Source organism: Colletes latitarsis, chromosome 14 (assembly GCF_051014445.1).
Source record: "Colletes latitarsis isolate SP2378_abdomen chromosome 14, iyColLati1, whole genome shotgun sequence".
NCBI lineage: Eukaryota > Metazoa > Arthropoda > Insecta > Hymenoptera > Colletidae > Colletes > Colletes latitarsis.
This window is the reverse complement of record NC_135147.1, coordinates 27,104,032-27,120,332: the sequence shown is the minus strand read 5'-3', so window position 1 is coordinate 27,120,332 and position 16,301 is coordinate 27,104,032. Positions and strand designations below refer to the sequence as shown.

General features: G+C 52.2%; 1 protein-coding gene and 1 long non-coding RNA gene across 2 annotated transcripts in view; one reads left to right on the top strand and one right to left on the bottom strand.

Annotated features, from left to right (window-relative positions):
- Positions 1-15,040, top strand: part of LOC143349924 (uncharacterized) — a 71,087-nt gene extending 56,047 nt beyond the window's left edge. Inside the window, exon 4 of the long non-coding RNA XR_013081032.1 lies at positions 11,684-15,040. This is a non-coding gene — a long non-coding RNA (uncharacterized LOC143349924). The remainder of the gene's footprint in view (positions 1-11,683) is intronic.
- Positions 1-16,301, bottom strand: part of LOC143349885 (dynein regulatory complex subunit 7-like) — a 152,589-nt gene that overhangs the window by 90,986 nt on the left and 45,302 nt on the right. The gene's annotated exons all lie outside the window — the stretch shown is intronic.

Here is a 16,301-nt window from a genome sequence, read left to right as displayed (position 1 = left end):
ATGCCCCTCTCGCGCGCGTACGCGCCGAGGAGGAAGACATCGGGTCGAGACAGCGTAGCCACGATAAAGAAAGAGAGGAAGGGAGGGCGTGTGTACGCCTTGATCGTACATAACGACAACGTGGATGAGGAAGAAGACCACGACCACGACCACGACGACGACGAAACGCGACGCGACGCAGCCCGGGACTCGCGGACCCTCGCATCCTGTCTATGACAGGATGGCTGATGGCTGGTTGGTTGGCTGGTCGGCCGGCTGGCCGGTCTGTCGGTCGGGTTGGCAGGGCCCTACCCACGGCCGCGCGTACATGTGCCAGTCGCCTCTTCGTGCCGCCGCGTACGTCTCTTCCTCGCCCTTGTTCCCTCTCTGTCTCCCCCCCGTCCCCGTCCCCGTCCCCCTTTAACGCTTACCACCGCGCCGTCTCACGGGGGCCTGTTACTCTCTCGAGCCACGGACGAGGCATTTTTTCTTTCTGCCAGCCGGCCACCGTCGCTGCCGCTGCCGCCGACGCCGCCACGGTATCGAATCGTCTCGCCACGGGGGTACGGTACGGGCGAACGAGACGGAGAAGAAAAAGACACGCCGTGCCCAAGCGAGATAGCTGGGGCTGTCGGGCCGCAATAATGCACGGTTTTCGTACATACGTTTCGGGGCCAACGGTGGCAGTTACGGAACATCGAAAAGTACGCAATTTTACTTTCCGTAGTTTTCGAGTCGAGTCAGCGTATGGATTACATTGTTAAATAATCCGCCTCGCTTGCGTTAATATTGTACATCAACCCTGTCGAGTGATCTTAAACAACGTCGATATTCCCTTCTGTTTCGAAGTTTACGTAACCGTTCGGTCAAACCGCACGAAAGAGTATTCTTGGGTAGGATCAAATTATATTTCGCTTGCACGTCAGTGACCATCGTTTGTCTTTTATTCGTGGAATTTCGTCCATCTTCGCCGGACACAAACTTTGGCGCAGAAAGTGTTTGTGGGCCGGTAGACTAGAACGAGATAGCGAAGGAATCGAGTTAACGCGACCGACAGACAAGGGGAAAGAGAGGAAGAACCGCGATAGAGCGAGAGGAGGGCAGAATAGGGTGGGGCGGCGCTTTCCAATCGCGAAGCGAGGCCCCTCGCGTTCCGTTGACGATCGAAAAAGGTGAGACGTGCCGAAGGGGATATAGGCGCGGACAATGAAGCGAACGGGAGCGACGCAGAGGGAACGACGGGGCCGGAGCGAGAGGGGGCGAGGAACGCGGACAGAGTGGTCGGAGGCAGAAGGAAAACGCGAGAAAAAGAGAGGGAGGGAGGCGAGAACGTGACGAGACGACGAAGGGGAGCCGAGGAGAACACGGACGGTCGAGCTACGACGATTTGGCAACGGCTTTTATGGCTTTCGTTTGCGATCGGCTGGAAACGGCGCGGCCCGGTGGACGCTACGCGTCTGGTGTACGTATTTCGGAAACGAGGCCGACCGCGTATTCTGAAAACGAAGGGAACCTGAGAGGCCGCGAACGGAGGGACCACGGCGCCCGCGAGACGCGAAACGGCGTACTTTCGGTCGAGCGACATTAGCGCCGCTAACGGTGGTATTAGGGTCAACAGTACCCGGAGTACGAATTAACCTGTTAATCGGTCGACGCGTGTCAACTCATCGATATGTACGCACGGTTCAGAAAAAACCTGGCAGCGATACACGAGGGCAGTGTGTTAGACGGGAATTCGCTGCAATGATTTATACCCAACGGTTAGTCGATTAAACAGTCGTTCGTGGTAGCCGGTTAACCTCAAAGGGGGAATATTTTTCGTGCTCCTGCAATAACGATTACCTTTCTTTCTGTTAATTGTAACGTTGGAAAAAGTTTAGAACGCGTAAACCGATCACGATTATTTTGGAAAATTACAAATTTTTTGTCTTGTCTCCGCAACAGAGAGTAGTCGTAATTATTCGGTTTGTTAACGAGCAATTTTACGCGTTCGTTCTCGATGATTTCCATAATTAAATGGCTTCGTTATTCCGGTCGAAGCGCCAAGTCCAGACGCGGACGCGTCGAAGGAGCCTAGGCCTTTGGTGGGGGGGAGGTGCGAGAGAAAAATATAGCGTCCACTTTTTTAGCGCGGAACGAGTCGCGCGCGACGAAGGAAAGATCGAACGGGGCGATCGAATGAACGAACAGGCAGGCGAGCATCCGGTTCTTTAGAGCCCGAGAGCGATGATCGAGCAGCGCGCGTGAAATGATCCCAACTCTCGAGCGGAGCTACGAGAGCGAGAGCGCACTCGAAGCACGGTGCATTCGGACGTACATTCCTACTACCTGCGGGAAACTGTAACTACCGGCAGACTGGAAGTATTAGGAGGGAGAGAGGATGAAAAGGCAGCAGAGTAGAGCAAGAGAGTAGGAGTAAAGGGGGTGAGGGGCACGGCGGAGGTGGGAGAAGAGAATAAACTGGGTCAGTGTCGCGGAACTTGAAAACTTCGCTTCCGTAATGTGAGAGCGGCGCTGACTGCCGCCTGGAAGTCGCTTAAACTGCGTTTACGAGTCGGCGGTAGGTAAAACAGAAACACCTCGAGAACTCGAGACCGAGTTATACCCCGAGTTATGTATATAGTTGTCTATATGCACGCGGGCACGTAGGTGTGCGGAGAACCGGGAAAGAGAAAGAGACCCCGAACGCGCGAGAGAAAGAGCGCCGTTGGAAGACATATACGAATGTACAAACTGAACCACGCCGCTCAGCTGGGTCGGGGGCAGTAGGCGGAGGAGGAGGAGGAGGAGGACGAGTGCACGGAGGGAGGGGGAGTCTCGTTTGTTATACCGGCGTTTCCACCGGCGTGCTTCATTGTACACAAGTTTCCCTCCTCCACGTGCGCCGCGCGGCTGTGTATTATATCGAAAGCGTTTCCCGCCAACGATTCAATGTCAACAGCTCTACGCGACGTCGAACCGCGCAAGGAACCGGCGGAAGGTCCCGCAAGGTCACTGGCTCCGCCGCGCGTTCACGACGACGACGACGACGACGACGACGACGATCGCGCCGAGAAAGTTTCGGGGCTCTTGAATTTCGTCGATCGACCGAAAAAAATGTCGCGCCGTCCCCTCGCGGCGCCTCGAAAGTCGGAATTTCCATTACCGTCGCGTCCCGCGCGTTCCCGTTTTAATAACCGAGATGTTCGACTCGCGGCGTCAGAAGGGGGCGAGGGGAGAACGACCGAGGGGACGACGCGGGACTTACGCGAGCGATACGAGGGATAAGAGGGAAGGGAAATGCGCGCCCACGTATAAACGCGTATATCGTGCACGTAAGCCTGAAAACACGGTGGCGTTAGCGCTTGTTGACGCAGATAAACCGACGGACAGCGTAACGTTGTATTTATAGTCTCCTTCCTCGCGTCTCTTCGTCTCGTGTTTTTTTTTTCCTCTCCCTCGCCAGGATGAATTTTTCACGTCGTTTACGGGGCCTCCGCTGAACGCGATTCCGTGAGAAATATCTTCCCGCGTGCAAAGAACCTATCTCGAGATACGGGGCGTGCCCCCGACGCTATCGTCGTGCCGCGATAGTCGCTAATTGCCGCCGTTTTCGATTTTCGACGCACTTAACCCTCGGACGGTGGACCGTGCAGCAGGAATTCTAACCGGTTTCAAACCCTAACCCTAACCTGGTTAACCGAGATGGGGTTAGAGTAACTCGAGAGAACCCAAGTCATACGGAGGGCAGGTTACCCGACCTAAAAGTCAAAAGTACGCGCGTAGACAGTGTCGTTGGAAATTGCATTACGAAACGTATATTGCCGTGTCAGAAGGGGAAGGAAACGTTACGCAAAGTTTGCGAGTAAACGCTTTATGTCAGAGTTGGAAACAACATTACACCACTTGATTTTTACGCGTGGGAAACTTTAGAACAACAAGTTTACTCGTCAGAAGTGACTTCGTACGACGAACTTAACCCTTTAATGGAAGCTTCGTGCCTGTTTATCTACCTGATATTATTCAATCGACCATTTCGTAAAACAAAGCAGTACAAAGCTGTATTCGCGTTGCGAGGTTACGCGAAACGATAATGTAGTAAGCGTGGGATTTCGGCTTGAAAAAATCGTCGATGAGATCGCGGTCGCGTCGAGGACTCGCGGTCTCCGCGATGCAACGTTACTTCGCAAGCGGTGGCCGTTAAACGCGGCGGGGTCTAAATAACCTCTGGTATATCGAACCGTGCCAGAGAATCCGCGAGCGGAGGACCCCGCGAACCGACGGCCACGAAGGTCTCTCTCGCAACCGCGGTCTCGTTTTCTCGTTTAATAACCAACCCGTTGGAAGAGAGGAGGGAAGAAACGTTGAAGCGCGCTTGGTAGAACAGGATGTGTGTACGTATAGATGTACGTGTACAAGACGCGCACGGTCGTGTCCACGTGCAGCACGTAGGTCGGGTAGAAGGTTCGAGAGGAAAAGAGACCGAAGGATAGATAGGAAAGCAGAGTAAAGGGAGAAGGACATTGCGGATAGAACCGCGCTTACGTGGACGTAACGCGTACGTAAGCCCGAAAACACGGCGGCAAGAGGTGCGGAACGTTAACCATCCCCCGTCCCCCGTCCCCCGTCCCCCGTCGTCCCTCCGCCCCCTCGATGTACCGATCTCCGGCGTCAGCCCCGGTACACCCTCGCCGACCCCCTCGTCGTCGAGGTGCGAGGCAGAACTGTAGATCGAGGGTGGGCAGAGGGAGGTCGAAGAAGAGGGTGGCCGAGGGTAGGTGGCGCGGCTCGGCTCGGCGCGGAGCTGCGAGGGGTGGGTACGAGTGGGTGGAGAAGGAGGATAGGGCAGGCCGTTATTTAGCCGGCCGCGCGCGCGTCCCTTCGCGACCCAACTCAGCCGCGCCGCCCTTCGCTCGCCCTCGAGCGCCGCTGTTCTGCCGCCCCCTCATCGCTCACGCCCGACTCGACCACCTCTGCACCCCTCGCCGCCCTTCCGCTCACCCTACTAGCCCGACAGCCACCTCTAGCTCCCACATCCTTCGTTTGCCCTTCTCCCTAGCCGTCAACCTTCCCTCTCTTTGTTTCTCCCGATCGTTCTTCTTTTTTTTCCTAGCCGTCCTACCCCATCCCTCTCTCTGCCACCCTCTCGCGCTAGCTATACATCCGTCTCTCTCTGCCCATTGCCCTCGTCTCTTCGGAACACGCGGCGGCGACTCACGGCTCTTCACGGTGCCCTCTCTCTCTCTCTCTCTCTCTCTCTCCTTTGTTCGTTTATCTTCGTCTCTGTCGGACGCACGGTCGTCCTCGATCGGGCATCTCCGTCGCGCCCGCGATCACTTTTTCTCGTCTCGTCTCTCTCCCGCGCCGGCTGCGCGTCGTTACTACCACGGAAAACCTCCGCTCGCTCGTCCACGACGAGGCTCCGACGCTGGCCGTCCGTTCGTTCGCCGAAATCCCGTGCTAATTAAAGCCCGCCTCGATGCCCGTCGCCGACCGGGACGACAGAGGCGTCGTTCCCTCTCTATCTTTCTCTCTTTGTCGGCCCTCCGCTCGCCGGCCGCGTCTACGGGTTTCGTTCTCTCGCTTCGTCTCTCTCTCTGTTTGCGCCTCGACTTTCTGCCCCGTTCTCTCTTTCCGTTCGTCTCGCGCGACTCGACGCGGCCGCCGGCCGGGCGCACCAAGGAGAAAATTAAGAAGACTTCGAGCCGGCTCGTTCGGTCCATTGTACCCCGCGTACACGAGAGAGCCCCGTCCCCGCGTAACGGTACTCGCGGCAGACGACGGAGGCCTCTCTCGTTCCCTTCTTTTTTCTCCTTCTGGCCCTCCGTGTCGGCGGCCGTCTCTCGCTCTTCCCGCTCTCCGCGGACCAGCTGTCTCTTTGTGTTGGAAGCGCGCGTATTGCGGGCACACCGACCCACCAGCCGCGACTTACGACTCGCGAGCGCGTGCACACGCTCATGCCTCGGACTTCGACGTACAGTTTTTTTCACTCCGCGTCGCACGGTGGCTAATTTCAGGAATTTACGCGACCAAATGAAAATATCGATCGTTCGAGAACGGTTTAGAGAATCGTTCGTACTCGGGAACCCTTCCCGAATTGCTGGCCGCCCAGGTGCAAATACTATTTAATTCTGTTTGCGAATACGCCGCGAATGTGAAAACATACCGATTTTAATACGATACAATTTCAGGTACGTTAGTTTGTCCTGTTGACTGGTGCATCTCAGTACCTCGCAATTTTTCCGTGTACCATTTCGAAATACCTATACAATTTTCAAGACGTTCACTAAAATTGACACGTTTTTTCTCAAAATAAAGGTAATTTTTATTGGATCTATCGTTCGAATAAAATTTTGCCCGTGGCTGGGCTCTGGTACGCGCTTGCACGCGAGCGCGAGGCGCCCGCCGAGATAAACTCGCGCTGCCTTTTATCTAGATACATTCCTCGCGCCTCCCGGACTCGCTTCTCGCGCGACCGCGGACCTCTACCCGGTTCCCCCTTTCCTCTCCCGTTCCCGCTACGCTCCGCTCGCTATCGCCGCGGCGGCCAAGGGAGTCAGGGGGGGGAGGGGAGACTGTCTCGATGCGTATCCCGTCGCCGCTGTCGCCGGACGACGACGATACGCGCGACCGCCGACGACGGATCGACGACGATGCCCAGGAATTGCAGATACGCGCCGCCACGCCGAGTTTATCTGCGCCGCGCGAGCTTTCTTTTTCCTGTTACTCCGGCCACGATTCGATTAAGCGGCCTTCGTGGATTTTTCCGCTCGCTGGCCTGCTTTAATTTGCCTCTCTCGGTTGTGTACACCGACGGGCGTCCCGACGCGCGCGTTACGCGACGCAACACACCCAAACGGGGACGGTTCTCTTTTCGTGCCGCGATCCGTTGCAAAAGATTTTCAAAGGATTTCCGTTCCGCCGAAAAACTGCGGCGCGCGCATTCACGGGTGCCCCCCCCCCCCACCTCACCTGCCGTTCCAAGCGTTCTCTAACGTTCTCTCTTTCTTCGGTCGGTTCGCGCCGCTCCCACCGACCAGCATTAAACGGCTCGACCGTGGAATCGCGTACGAGGCCGTCTCTCGTCTTGTTTGCGGCACTTTTCTACCTGGGGTTCGGTCGGGCTTCGCGCACCGGACCGCCTTAATTACTTCGGGATCATTTTTGCGCGGAAGGATTATTTACGCTGTTTATCGAAGCGTCACGGTGTACACCGGGGTACCTGAATATTCCCCGGCTCCCCCCCAAAAATCCAGTCGCGAGGAACACCGTACCGAAGAGAAACGATCACGACGGTCGCTTACGGCTCTCTTTCTCTTTCTCTCTTTCTGTCTCTCGCTCCGGGGGGGTATTCGCGCGCCGCTTCCGCTTCCGCGTCGCCGTCCGAAGGGAGGAGGAACTCTCGTCTCGACGCGTCTTTCGCCTCGGTGAAACTGGAACGCGTTTCCCCTCTCCGCCCCTCCCCTCGTCCGAACTCTTTCAGTTCTGCGACGGGAGGCGTTTCGAAACGTATCTCGATATTTCGCGCGTCGCTGCTCGCCTCGTCGGCCGGATTCGTCGGTTAATTAAAGGAGCAAAAAGAACCGGGAGCGGAATAATGAATTCGTGACGCGACAATAGCCGCGAGGCAATAAAATTTGGCGCCCTTCGATGTAGGAGGGAACGGGAGGCCCTTGCTCGATGGAGCGCGCGGGCGCTCGTATTACGGCCGTCCGTCCGTCCGTCCTACCAATCCTGTAGGTTATTCACGCACATGCGTCTGTAAACACGACCTTGCGACTTTACGATCGTTTACCGACTCCCTTCCGACCTTTCGGAAGCTCCGGCCGTTCTGGAATTCCAATTAATCTCGCGCGGCGTACGTCGGTGCGTACCTCGTGTCGGCGAGAACCTATCGCTTATCGTTACGGGAATAAAAACCGCACGGACGATGTAAATTAACTCGTCGACGAACCAGGAAATCCTCATCCGTCTAATAATTGGCGAACGCGATTGCGCGCGCGAACAGAGCATCGAGAGAAAATGGATGGCGTGCATCGTCGGATGCAGCCGTATCGAAGACGAGACTCGCAAGGAATCTCCGCGTACGGTCGATTCGTTCGCTTCGATTTTTATGAAACTTCGTACACTTGTAAAGCAGCCAAAAATAATCGACACGTATTTTTTTTTTAGCTCCGGTAACTCGAGTTTAAGGGGTGAAACCACCCCTTGAAGTTTTGGCTCGAAACGGCTATCTCGAAAACGGAAAGACATACGAAGAAATTGTTCATGGACGAGGTTAATGGTTTCTTATGTACAATAACATGGTGTTAATAAATTTAACAAAATACAATTTATTTATCACGAAAAAAATTTATTAACACCATGTTATTGTACATAAGAAACCATTAACCTCGACCATTAACAATTCTTTCGTATGTCTTTCCGTTTTCGAGATAGCCGTTTCGAGCCAAAACTTCAAGGGGTGGTCTCACCCCTTAAACACGAGTTACCGGAGCTAAAAAAAAATACGTGTCGATTAGTTTTGGCTGCTCTATAAGTGTACGAAGTTTCATCAAAATCGAAGCCAGACGATCCTTGTCAGTCTCAACAGTGTAAGTCTTCTCCGTAGAGAACATTGTCGATGAGCCGTGTGTTTAATTTTCATATTTATTAATCTTCGGTAGAAATAATATTACTAAATTTTGTTTGGATACCACATTGGCTCAATCACGGGCGACTGTAACCTTACAACAACGGCGGATAAAAATAGTTATTTATACACGTAGGGAGTCATACGATGCATGGAGGCCGTCGTTGAGGGTTCCAACCCCTCGAGCGCGACGCGACTTTCAGTCTCGATCGACGCACGATGCGGCTCGTTAAAAAAAAGAATTCCTTTTTCCCCGTTATTTTCGCAAACAGCGAGAGGAGAAACGTCGAAAAACTATAAATATCCGTCTTCGGACGATACGGTTCGATATTCGCGAGTCGAAAAAGTACATGTTGCGAGACGCGTAACGTCGGGGGAGGTTCGCGGGTCGTTGCGCTGCACCGGCGTCGGGCTCGAGGGGTTAAAGATAATTGCCCTACTTTTAACCTCTCGAGCATGCTCGTAAATAAATAAAATAAATATACGCGATAATTCTCGCGAACGAGCCACGACTCGCGGGGGCGGGCTAGAAGATCGGTAGGTGACCGTGGAACGGGTCGAGCGAGACGTTGTTGGATAAATCGAAATACAAATCAAGTTAGTCAAGACGGAAATACTGCCCCTTGAGAAGATGTCGCGGTTGGATCCCGAAGGCAATGGAAATTTGATCGCTGCTACCTCCGAGACAGCTCGCCTCCGTACACGGGGACCAGCGTGGTTTAGGGTGTGGTGTAAAATAATTTCTAAATTATTATCGATAGTGTCGATCGTCGCGTAATTCTGAGACGGCCGGTATGTCGAGCGACCCAGGGTCAGTTGGGTCGATCCGACAGCCATGTTCGAGGATAAAGATGGCCGGTGGCGTTCGCGAAGAAGGGACTGGGGGCCCTCGATCGATCCGGTGCCCGCATAGTCGCGAGCGCGTAGGAGCGTTTGTTTGTCGGCGGCTAGGCCACACCGTCGCCTCCATCGACGTCGTCGAGAGGAACTTTTTATTGCAGGGTTTTCCCTATAATCTCGAATAATTAACGACGACCCCTTGGGCTCACGGTCGGTCTGGTCTGGCGGAAGGCGAGTAGACGCGCGGATGCCCGATCCCGCAATGTCCTCCGTGTGCAAGACGTCCAAGCGACACCGAACCTCGACCATCCTCGTCTCCCCCCTTCGGCCCTTCTCTCCCTTTTCGATCCTTCCGAGAAACACCCGACGCTGCGTGCCTTCCACCTCCGTTTTCTTCGTCGTCGACTTAACGGCCGCACCTGCTACCGCCTCGTTTCGGCCCGAGCAGCGCGCGCGAATTTCTTCCCTTCGACGTGCCCTCCCGCTGGAGACCGTATTTCCGCTCGGCGCGCGCTTCCCTTTTAGACGCTGGAAATCCTCCGTCCCGTGGGGTTGGGCGTTTTAAGGTCGATGAACACTGGCTTCCGGAAGCGTAATCGTGATAAAAAAGATTTTTTCTTTCCCTCCATCCAACTCTTCCACGTATATATATTTTTTTCAATATTCCCGACGCTGGATTCGTCCGCGTTGCTCGTGTCTAACCTCCTCCGTAATTAACTCGCGAAACATTTTATAATAATCGTGCAGTCTCTAAGAATAATTGTAAAAAGTGAACCGGCGGTAGACACCATGGCCTCACCTCCTGTACTCGTCCCCAGATGGCCACAAGCTTGCCTCTCTCGCAAGCGTTCGACCGACCTCTCAGAAAAATTTTAATGGAGGATTCTGGAGGCCAAAATCAAGACTGCCAATTTGTTGATGGAGGCTTCGTTAAAAAGTTATTAACAATTAAATTCAAAAATTTCTAATCGTTCTGGAAAAATTATTTTCGGTTGCGGGGGTCAATTGCGATCATTTTTGGTCATTAGTCATACCCTCGAAATCCTACCCACTTTCGAGAAAAAAATTCGAGGAGTGAAATTTTTCGACGAAATTAAAATATCTGAAATCGTTCTGAAAAAAATATTGTTAGCTGTGGGGGGCAATTGCAATCATTTTTGGTGAATAGACATACCCTCGAAATCCTATCCACTTTGTAGAAAAAAATTCGAGGAGTGAAATTTTTCGACGAAATTAAAATATCTCAAATCGTTCTGAAAAAAATATTGTTAGCTGTGGGGGGCAATTGCAATCATTTTTGGTCATTACACATATCCCCGAAATCTTGCGCATTTTCGAGAAAAACATTCAATAGAGTCGGAACTTTAAACGTTAGTAACTTTTTAAGGAAGCCTCAATGAAGAAATTGATATTCTTGATTTTCGAGTTATTTTGACTTCTAGATTCCCCCATTAAAATTTTTCCCAGAGTTTGCCGAATACCCTGTATATACGCTTCTCGTCTTCTGGATAAGCAGCGCCACGGACACTAAACGTTCGTGTTCGACTCGAAGCATTTCGTGGCCGAGCGGATAATATATAAATCGATCTTTAGGCGGATTTTTCCTTGCTCTCGGCGTTCCATAAATGAGAATTTCTCCGGTCCTCCTCCGTGTGCGAAAGAGTGGGTTTTCGTTCGAATATCCCTGGGAATCAATAATTCAAATCCCGGAGTCCTCGTCGACGCTCTGGCTATTTCGTCCGCGTCGTTTTATCGCGAGCGACTCGAACGCAAGGGCGAGAGCGGCGTCGGAGTCGCCGAGCCGGGGAAAGAAAGGACGCGCCCCGACGTAAATCGAGAAGGACACTCTCGACGGCGTTACGTAATCGGCATAAGGGAGGATTGGCGTCGTTTCTCCTTTGTCCGTTTCTATTCGCCGAGTCGGGGGAGTCGCGTTTTGAGCGTCGTTAGGTGAATCACGGTGCAAATGAAATTAGTCGAACCGAACGGGAAAATGCGTATCTTCGGGTAACGTGGCTCGTCACGTTGGAGGGAAAACAACTTGGCAAACCGCTTTTCCCCGAAGATTAGCGTTCGTCGTGTGGCGTTGCATCGCTTCGGTGTGGTATCTGCTCGTGAGAATCGTTGGAGGACAGAAAAGGAAAGGAGGGGGCCTGCTAGGGGACTCGTCGATTTATTGGAAGCAAGTTCTAAATCTTAATAAGATCGAACTTTTTCAATTGTTCTAATGATGTTCGTTTGCTGTGTTTATAGGAAATGGAGTGCAGTCCAGTCTCGTTGGGTGTCTTCATTCATGAAATCAGGGACGCGGATTTAATCAGAAGTGAAGGAGCAATATCACGCAGCGCCCAAAATCGTAAACGTTCTGGTGACATCTGTCGGACGGTGGCTTGCGGGAAGATCTACGATTACAATTCTACGGATCGTTGCTCCGGTCAACGGTACATGCAACATCTCCGGGTACACGCGTATTACATAATTCAAAAAGTTCTAAAATTAGAAGCGTCGAGTCGCGCCGCGGCACGGATAGGCTGGCCCGAGCCGAGAGGAAAAAATACGCTCGAAGAGGATCCTCGCGCGAGAGTCTGCGCGAGTTAAATATAACGTCTCTGGAGCACACGACAGGTAGTTGCTCGCCAGCCTCAGGCACCGTGGTTACGATGGACGTTGTCTACGATTCGCGAAAAGACACGACGAAAATCGCACCCAAGTTTTTATTTTCCCGAACCTACTTCGTTCGAACAGTCAACGGACAAAGTTGCAATCTTATTCGTGCAGTCGAGTTGTCGACGCAATTAAGGTATCCAGTTTGATGTAATTGATAGGTATCGAGGCGATGGCTGTTTGTCTCGGGAAGTCTTGAATCGTATGAAGAGATTCCTTGGAATGGTTCGATACAAGGGTATCAATTTCAAACTAGACGCCGCGATCAATTTCAAACGCCTCGATGGTATATCTAGACGCGTATAATTCCTGTGTTCATCTGTCTGGAGACGCGAAACGCAGCGAGCGGATCCAGCGCCGTCGAGAATCAGATTTCCCGAGATTTTAGTAAAATCGAATATTCGAGCTAAGCGGGACGAATCACGGAGGAAATTAATCGAGCAATCGTACGGATCGACTTAATCGCGCCGTTGGTGTTTGCGGGGGAGCTTGTCCCTTTATGTTTATTTACAGGGTGACCCGCGTGGAGCGGACATAACGTCGAGGGTGATTCGGCAAACAAAAATAATATGACCGAGCTCGAACAAGTGTCCGACCTGTCGTCCACGAGTGCCGTAAAAAGGGCCTCGAAACGATTACACCCTCTTTCGAGGATCGGTATATCCCCCGCTTCTACGGCGATGCTCGTTATTTACGAAGATCGATCCAGTCGTTCGAGTCGCGATGCCCGCTTATTTTCGACGTCCGCGAAAATCATCTGTTTTCGTTCTCCCGCGTCACCGAACCGTGACAGTAAGAGCGATTCTCTCGATCCCACGTTCCGTGGAGGCGTGAAGGACGGGAGGGGCCGGAGGGGAGGTCGGAAACAACGCAAACAGCGGGCGCGAGCGCGCGTTCGAAAAACTAATAAAACGCCAAATGAAACAGGAAGCGCCGCGAAGCGTCCCCGTTTGGAACGACGAGACGGCAACGGGGCAGGGGGGGCGAAGGTGGGGGGATACACGATCGACGCGTTTATCGAAATTCAACGCGAACCGGCGGGCATCTAACGGCGGTCGAGCAGTCGACGACGTTCGCCACAATTCCCCTCCTCCCCCCTGTTCCCTTCACCCACCCACCATCTCAGGTTAGGAGCCGCGCAGACCTCGAATTCTTTTTCCACGAAGCGACCTTTACATTCCTAATCGTGACCGCGCGAATTCTTCGGTGCGTCCTTTCGGCGGCGTTACCTGCCGACGGCGGCGTGTGGCCGGCGCTGTTTCCAGCGCGCATGCCTTTTCTGCCCGTCTCTCTACGTGGCCCTCGCCGTTCGTGAGAGCCTGCAGCCTCTGACGGGAAGGGCACGATCGGAAAATTAACGACCCCTCGAGCGTTAACTCCCGACTCCCGAGGTCGGTTCTCGGTCCGCTCGTTCGTTAAGTCCCTCCTCGAGTTCTCGCGACTCACGCCGCGCGTTTTCAGCTATCGCCGTGTCCCTCCTCTCTCTCTCTCCTTCCTTCGCCCCGCTGTGCCCCGCGACGCCGTTAGCCAACCGACCCAACCCCCTTTCCCGTCCCTCGATGCCCCCCCCCTCTCTCTCTACCCTGCACCCCGCCCGCGCCGCGCCGTTCCGTCCGCCGTCTGTCACGGGTTCCTCCAGCGTTCGCCCGCTCTCTCCGCCCGTCGCCTTTCCTTTCCCCTAACCGTCGCCGCCGGCTCTACCCCTCGAGCTACGAATCGGAGATTGGCGGAGAGACCGGTCGATTATCTATAATCGATAGCAACCGCTGGCGTGTATCAGGCCGCGGTGCGTGGCGCGTCGTGGACTACCATTTTAATCGTTCGCCTCCGCGATACTGGGTCCGTTGTGACCCGTAATTTTCGACTCCTAAAATCCTAAAAACATTAGACGCAAGTTTGTTATAATAATATTGCACTGTACCACATGTCTCTCTCTCTCTAGTATCGTTTTCATTCACCTTCTTGATCGTACCTCAGGGGAGGGGGTTATCTATCGATTGTCTCGATCGTTTGATAATTTCGTTAAAATTTTGTCATTAATTTTCCAGCAGACGAAGTCGCTTCTTTTCCGCGACTCGTCGAACGTCGCCGGGTAGAAAGTCCGCGCGTAAAAAGATAAAAAGTCCGACTCACACGACTTCCATAATGAACGGGTCATTTATCGAGTGATTATCGGCGGCGGTGCCGGGCACGATTAGAGGAGCGGAGGCTGCGTCGTGCGCAGCGCGGGCGTCCCTTTGTTCGACGGCGTTCCGTTTCAGCGGCGCGCGGTCGGTTGTCGGTTCGCGACCATCTGGCGGTGCCGAGGATCGTCTTACGGTCGCGTGGAAAAAGGTTCCGCGCGGGAACCGTGCCGGGTTTCGGGGGGAGGAGGAGGAGGCTGTACAGGGGGGGAATATCGGGTCGGTTCGGTTCGTTGCTCCACTCCGTTTTAATTCGTCGTTCGCCGCCCTCCAATTTCCTCCGAGCGCAGGTAGCTGCGGAGGCCCCCGGACGAAAATCGATGGGAAAGCCCAGGAGATTTTCACGAAAACACAAGTCACCCCAGGATGGGTAAATGAAAACGAAGGATCGCGTCTGCCCCGACCTCGCCCGTGAAAGATGTTGATCGATGCCGATACAGCCTGCGCGGAAATTGAACGCTCGCCTTAGACCCGTTCGCTCGTTAACTCTTCCGGGGCACGCTGGGATTAAAAGTGTCCCACCTTTTCGATGCACCGTAATGCACGGTGGGACATTTTTCGAAATATTGCAATAGTCTTATTTACCTAAAGCAGTTGGTAATATCTTCAACGAATGTTACAAATCTATTCGCTTGTGTTGGCAACATATCAATGTATCAATACAGATTTATGCGACAGTCTTTTCCTATGTTTTTTATGTTTGTACATTATGTGATACCTTTATTAATAAAAATATACCAGTTTTGTTTAATTTAAAACGCAATAAAATTTCTATGCAACATGTGTCTATTTTATTATCTGAAATCATAAGGACCTATGCGAGGTTAGAACGAGGGTACCTAATACAGCTGGACAAAAGTTAAATCGCTGTCGATCGAAATGGATTCTTGCACCGAAGATGATTTTTAGGTTATGTTGGTTACGAAATGAAAATTTTCGTCTGTTGGATAATTTTGCTGTTTGGATCGAATAGTTGACGCGTTGATGCATGGTTTTATAAAGTTTCGAAGAGATCCTCTATCTCTCTAGGACGATAGAACGTTGGAGGGACGTTCTTTCTACGTGACACGTTCGAGCGGAAGACCCCGCCGTTGGTTCGTACGAAATTTAATCGAGCCATTGTCGTGCCTAATTCCTTCGAGGAAACGCATATCGTTTGCAGCAATAACTCGTGCCTGAGAACCACCTGCTCGGCCTCGGGCAGCCGGGCAACAGCGATGCCCGAATAAAAACGATCGCCGCTGAAGCGTTTGTTCGTTGCGGGAATCGAGCTGTTTCGGAGAGCCGGACGTCACTGATTAAATCGCAATCGCTACTATCCCATCGTTCGGGTTATTTTCAGACGTTGGGGTCCTTCGAACCAACGCTGCCTGCCTTTTACACAATTTGACAAAATTTAATCTGATCGTCGATCACAATTGCAATACGTCCTCAAAATTTGGCATTCGAAATTACACCAAACTTTTAGGTTATGTTTCCTTCGTTATTAAAATTAAGAAAAGATAGGCAAATCTATCGACGATATTACAGCATTACCGTCAAGAGTAAGAATTGATTCGTTGTAGTTTTACTGGCATTCAAAGTTACACCAAATTTTTAGGTTAAGTTTCCATCGTTATTAAAATTAATAAAAGATAGGCAAATCAATCGACGATATTACAGCATTATCGTCAAGAGTAATAATTGATTCGTTGTAGTTTTACTGGCATTCAAAGTTACACCAAATTTTTAGGTTACGTTTCCTTCCTTATTAAAATTAATAAAAGAGAGGCAAATCTATCGGTGATATTAAAGCATTATCGTCAAGAGTAAGAATTGATTCGTTGTAGTTTTATTGGCATTCAAAGTTACACCAAATTTTTAGGTTACATTTCCATCGTTATTAAAATTACTAAATGATAGATAAATCTATCACCGATATTAAAACACCATCGTTAAGAGTAAAAATTGATTCATTTTATTTTTTCTGGGATTCAAAGCAGAGATGCCAGATTCAGCACCCGGTGCCCTCCTCACACATACCA